Below are 6,451 nucleotides of genomic sequence, written 5' to 3' on the forward strand. Positions count from 1 at the left end.
GTACACAGCAACGAAGACCAAATGCAGCCAAAATTAATTAATTAATTAATTAATTTTTTAAAGAAGTAACTGTAAAAAAAAAGAGAAATAAGGAAACAGAGAAAAGAGGGAAGAGAATCAAAACCAAAAATGAGAAATAAGGAACTAAAGAAGATGAAAGTATAGACAATGCAAGAGGCAGAGGGTTGGAAGTTCTGGGCAAGGCAGCCAATAGTGGTAAGTTGAAGGGGTTCATTAGACCAGCATGCAGTGACTGTAACTGACTTGGGGGAATCTAATAAAGATATTCAAGACACAAAGCTCTGCTTGGCCGGGTTTAAGGCAAGGACAACAACACTGTTTCCTTTGAAGGCTCAACATGGTGCTAATAGGCCCTGGTGGTGTAGAACCTTCTCAGAAAGTTGTTTGAACACCAGTGGCATTTGGTTTTCCCCACAGAGGTTAGGAGCAGCTAGCCTGTGTTATACACGCAGCAGAAAGAAGCCACTACAGTGAGAACCAGCAATGTGGTCAGACTGCAGATGACCAATACCAGTCACCAACAAAGGGGGGAACAACTGATTTCAGATGAAGTCTACCCATTACATGTAGTTGGGAGGTTTTAATACTTCTTTTAATCTGTAGGATTTCCCCAACTCTTCTATTTTTTTCTTTTTATTTTTTGAAGAAAAGGGTATGTCAAGTACAATGTCTCACCTATTTTTTTAAAGTTTCATGCATACACAACCTTTCTGAGCATCAAAAATAGGTAAGTTCCACTGACCGTATAGACCAGCACGGAGCAAACTCATCCTTCAATACTGGGCATGTGAAATAGCAAGATATCTACCAGGTAGCTATTTTCTCAAGACAGGAATGAGGTGATTTCAAGAAGGGAAGGCAGAAAGAGTATTTTATAGATTCCACAAATAATCATTGAAATGGATGTGAAATAAAGTAGATGGATTTTAGAATAAAATAAGTCCATTTCTTTTTCCACCTATACCAAAAATAAGTTTTCGTCTATTGTTAGGGAAAAGGGTGTCATGAAAGAATATAGATAGATCTGTGCGAAGAGTTAACGAGGACATGTATAGGCAGGGATTGCCTTCTGGTGAGAGAGTCAGGGACAGTCTTAGTGTGGGGAAAATATTCTCAGGGATCCTAACTATGTGGTTCAAAAAATGGGTTCCTTTTCCTGCAGGTTGTGATTCCAGTTTTGGGGTGAGGAGGTCTTGCCTATGGATTGTCTTCTTATTTTTTTTTAATAAATTTATTTTATTTTATTTATTTTTAGCTGTGTTGGGTCTTCATTGCTGTGCGCGGGCTTTCTCTAGTTGTGGTGAGTGGGGGCTGCTCTTTGTTGTGGTGTGCGGGCTTCTCATTGCGGTGGCTTCTCTGGTTGCGGAGCATGGGCTCTAGCCGTGTGGGTGTCAATAGTTGCAGCACGCTGGCTCAGTAGTTGTGGCTCTGGGCTCTAGAGCGCAGGCTCAGTAGTTGTGGCGCACGGGCTTAGGTGCTCTGCGGCATGTGGGATCTTCCCGGACTAGGGCTCGAACCCATGTCCCCTGCATTGTCAGGAGGATTCTTAACCACTGCACCACCAGGGAAGCCCTCGATTGTCTTCTTATTGCTAATCTTTTTGCTTTTGAGAAAGAAGTGAAACAAAACGCAGGCTCCTAAGAGGAAAACCACAGTGCTATCTCTCAGCCCTAGCAGCACAATTAGGTGACAGCCACGGGTCCACATTTTTTAAGGGAGAACTGTGGTCTGGAGAGTCTGGGAAAACTGGTTGGTACTGTTTAGTGCACAGGGTCAGTAAACATTCTGATTCTCCTTGGAACCATTATCGTGCCCTGTAAGGAAACGAATTCTAAAGAGGTTCATTTTCTATAGTAGGTCATAAGGTATTCTCAGTAATGATAACTTTAAAAAAATTCAATATTTAGTTTAAATTTTTCCCTTCTGCTGTGTAATTTCCTTCAGTTATCCCAATCCTTCGATAAAAACTGGTACAGCCGTTCAACCTTGTGTGATGATACTTGGTGGGATTAAAGAATGGGCACTAGAAGAAATGCATCCTGAAACAGAGCAACCTTTTTCTGGAACCAGCGCCCAGACAACAGTGTGCTATTGGTGACCATGTCCTGGCATCCAGGGGGAGACCAGCAGTGATGCAAAGTTTTCTTATAGAGGAGCTGGGAATATCCGGGTGGACTGCAGTGGGGACTGTGTGGCTGTATGTCAACCCAGGAAGAGACATGAGAAAATCCCTTTACACATAGACTTGAGACAGGTAACAAGAAATTGGGAGGCAACTTGATGCTTGACGTACATATTAGGATCAAATTCCGAGTCTCAGTTGCAAATTCCCAAGGTAGGCACCTGTGGAAGGAACTGCAGCAGAGCGTTTACACAGGCAAGTCTCTGGAAACCCTGCCCTCTCTCAGCCTAATGGGTGGCTGTGCCTTAGTGCTTTCCCTTCCAACTTGCTTAGAACCACCCTTAGTTGCTACAGTCACAACCTGTCCAGGGCTCAGCCTGGTACATTCAGCCTCTGGGTATCTTTTCAAAGTCATGCCTTCCATTCTACCTCTAAGAGCAGCATAGTTTGGAACTGTGCAAATATGTCTATCATTTATTTTTAATCTTATATTGGAAAATCGCCTGTTAACCACAATTTCTGGCTTGCAGAACTGGAATTCTGGGTCAAGAGTATTCATATATATATATATATGAGATTTATTTATTTATTTAGGCTGCACTGGGTCTTCATTTTGGTGTGCAAGCTCTTGATTGGTGTGTGCAGGTTTCTCTAGTTGCAGCGAGTGGGCTTAGTTATGGCATGCGGGATGTAGTTCCCTGACCAGATATCAAACCTGGGGGCCCCCTGCGTTGGGAGCTCGGAGTCTTAACCACTGGACCACCAGGGAAGTCCCCAAGGGTATTCATATTGAAATGCTTAATGCATATTGTCACGTTGGCTTTCCAAATACCCTTTCAAATTCATTTCTCAAAAGCTGCTTTGGGGAGTTACTAGTTTAGCAATATTAGAACAAATGGAAAAGATTAATACAGACCACTGTGGTAGTCAAAGTTATATGTCACGGTTTCACTTTACATTTCTTTGATCTTAAGGAGCCATGGCCCTGGTCCCAGCTCCCCTTTCAGCCACAGAAGCCCCTATACCGCTTCCAGGCCTGACTCTACCCACCCAAATCAATCCACAGGCAGAGAATAGGGAAGCAAGTTTTAATCATTGCTCATAATTGGAATCAACATAAGAAACATGACAATTCTGAGTACAACTGCAAGAAAGCTCCTTAAGACAGTATGGATCCCCTGAAGAGAGATTTCTAATTGAGAGAGCTGTCAGTAATCCAGGAAAGGAGGGACAACTAAGGACTGGTCTGCCCCACAGAGTCCTCCAGGCTCATCCCAGAGCAAGGCGGGGCCCAGGGGAGAAGTCCAGGCCAGGGCTTGGGTTGAAGGGGCGCCGTGGGCCGGACAGAAGAATGCGACTCGTTTCCTTGCCAAGTTCCACAGGGTTTCAAGCCTCCACAGGGTTTCCGCAGCTTCGGGGTAGGGGATGGGGATCGTCCTGGGCTCCTGGAGGCCATGTGGCCGCGTGTCTGTCGGCCTCCGCTGCTGCGGGCATCTCCTGGCTGTTCAGGCCCGATTGTGCCCTGCGGTGTGTGGCTTCGGCCTCTTCTTGACGGGACTGTCGCTCCACCCCGGGTCAGCCGTTGGCTCCTGCGCTTGTGGGTCTCGCCAGCGTTTGTGGCCGCTCTCCGCCTGGCGACCGTGTGCGTGTCCGGGGCAAGCGCGCCGCGGCAGCCCACATGCACAGTAGTGCGCGTCCTCGCAGAACTGGGGGCTTTGGCAGGAGGGGCGGCTCAGCGCAGGGAAGTTATCCAGAGCCCAGGCCCAGGCCTGTTCTCGGTTGAGGCCCGGTGGCATGTGGGGCTCTGGATGCGCCCTCCTCCAGGACAGCTCTTCCCAGGTGTAGTACGCGTGCGGCTCCATGGCTTCAGCCTCCTCCCAGGCCAGACGCGTAGCGGGTCCAAGCAAAGGGGCGAATGATTCAGCCCCATGCTGAGTGTGCCTTTTATAGGGTCTGTCTAGTACGGGAGATCGGAAACCCAAGCCCAGATAAGTGGAGATAGACTCTCATTTGCCTTGCAAATTGCCTCGGAGCCTCGCGAGATTAAGGAGAAAACTGCATCTTGCTGGGAGGGGTTTGGTGATGGTGTTTAGGGAGGGGGATGGGAGGAGAGGCAGGTCCCTGGGGAGACAGGTCCAGTCCTTGTCTTTTCCATTCACTGGGGAAAAAAACTCTCTACTCGTCAGGCAAGGCTGACAAATGTCTAGTAATTTAGCATATTAGAGAGGATTACCTGGTTTCAGAGTTGAGACTCTGAGATGATAGATTCTTGCCAGGACACAAAGCTAAAGGGCAGCTCAAGCATCAATTTTTTAGCAGCAGGAATGTGAATATACACAGCTAAGGAGTAATCCACTCGGATGATGCAGCACGGCGTCCCGTGCTGAAGATCTTGAGGGTCTTCCCGTTCCAGGTGCCGGTGCTCCCGGAGGCGATGTGGTTCCCGCGCACGTTGGCCACATACGTCTGCGACTGGAAAATGGCAGCTTTGGGAACAATCAGACGAGTGGAACAATTCCCTATTTCTGCATAGATTTAGCTTCTCCATTACAGTATCCCTTTCTTTCAGTTTTGGCACTCAGCGAGACTGGACCAGAAGCGAAAAATCAACAGCCAACCATCTTCTGTTGAGTTTTCAATACAGGGGTTAGTAATGCTGGTGGGTTGACATCGATGTGACCGACGACCTGGAGTTCCCGCTTAACCTTCTGATCAGGTCGTTCCCAAACCGTTCTCACACAGTACTGAACACTTCCATATCTCCAGGTGAATGAGGTTACCAAAAGTTCCGATGGACGTTGAAAGCTGAATGGGAATTCATTCCAGGCTGTAGTAAGACGATGCCGTCGCCGGCCGGGGGCTCGCGCAGGCTCAGGCGCACTGTCAGGTTCTCCATCCCCGAGGCGGCGGCGGGGTCCGCGGCGCCGGCGCTCCGGCCCCAGGCGGCGGTGGCGCGGCCCTGGGCCTCCAGGCGCTGCGCGCGCAGGGTCACCGGCTCGGCAACCTCCAGCAGCACGTGCCCAACCACAGCCTCGCCGCTCGAGTCGCAGCCCTTGCGCCTGTCCTCGCACAGCGGCCCTCGGAGCCCACCCCCGCCGCGGACCCCGCCTCGCCGTCCATCCTACCGGGCGACGCCGCCGCGCCGAGGAGGTCGGCACCGGCGCGGGGCCGGGGTCGTGAGCAGAGCGGCGCCGCTATCACAGGCGCCACGCGCACGCCGAGGGCCACTGCGGCCGCTGTGCGGGGCCCGGTGGAGGCCCCACAAGTTATTTTTTTATCCCCCAATAAATTATTTTATGCTTAAACTGTTTGAGTTATTCCATTTCTGTTCCTAAAAACCACAAAAAGAAATACAACAGGGACATCACAGTCAACATTATACTTATTACAATCTTTTTCTTTTAGAAATCTTAGAAGAATGAATCTAGATGTCCTTAATAACATATGTAAATGTTCACATTTTTCTTTTGCTCTTCAGGATGTTTTGAGAATGGTTGTTTTATATTCATCATGGTTTTTAGATGAGACCATAAGGTTAAAAGATGAAAATTCTCCCTCAATATTTTATCTTGAAGTTTTACATCTTCCCTTTCTTACACGTCCTTCCATCACGAATTAAATAAACCATTCTAAGAAAGACATTTGAATGTCTTTTGTATGTGTTAACCTTTTTAACACAGGGCTCCTGGGACAGGAGCAAGGAGCTTCTCTAATCCCTGCTGGGCATTGAAGTAGCCCAGAGACTGGGGCATCTGGAGTCTCGTGGTGAGGGGCTGAGCCTAGTGGTAGAGTGAGTGTGCAGGGTTGAAAGAACCCTGAAACTAAAGAGCAAAGAGCAGCTCCTTAGCTAGACCAAGAGGGAAAATTATCTGCGAGAAAGACTTCATGCTTAATCTGGCTCCTTCCTCACCCTAATCACACTCCCAAGACTTAAAGGCTGACTTTGCTTGAGACCAAGTAATAGAGTTCCTTTGCCATTAGCCTTCTGGAAACACCTCACCCTGCCCACTGCCCGCCATAGGGAGGGAAAGTTTTTCTCTAAGTCCATGCTAGTCTCACCTAAGGGTCACTAAGGATGAGAGTTTCTCCTTACCATTCTCCAGCCCAGTTATTTGAAACAAACCATTAAACAGCAGGGCATATGCGATAGAGCTCACAGAGGAAAAGAAGATGTCACTTAGGATAGCAAATGTCATGGAGTGTCACTTTCAAGAGGAGATTTTAAACGCTATGACTGTGTCCTGCTGGCACTCCCTGTCTGGCTCTTCTCTCCTGCTTGCTTTACTGAAGCAGGATAACTTGTGGCTC

General features: G+C 48.2%; 1 pseudogene across 1 annotated transcript; it reads right to left on the reverse strand.

Moving 5' to 3' along the window:
• Window positions 1-4,353: 4,353 nt before the first annotated feature.
• Window positions 4,354-5,263, reverse strand: LOC307184489 (arrestin domain-containing protein 4-like; annotated as a pseudogene). The gene has a single exon. The product of its transcript is annotated as an arrestin domain-containing protein 4-like (transcript).
• Window positions 5,264-6,451: the final 1,188 nt, after the last annotated feature.

The sequence above is a fragment of the Stenella coeruleoalba genome (genome assembly GCF_951394435.1).
Source record: "Stenella coeruleoalba genome assembly, chromosome: 3".
NCBI lineage: Eukaryota > Metazoa > Chordata > Mammalia > Artiodactyla > Delphinidae > Stenella > Stenella coeruleoalba.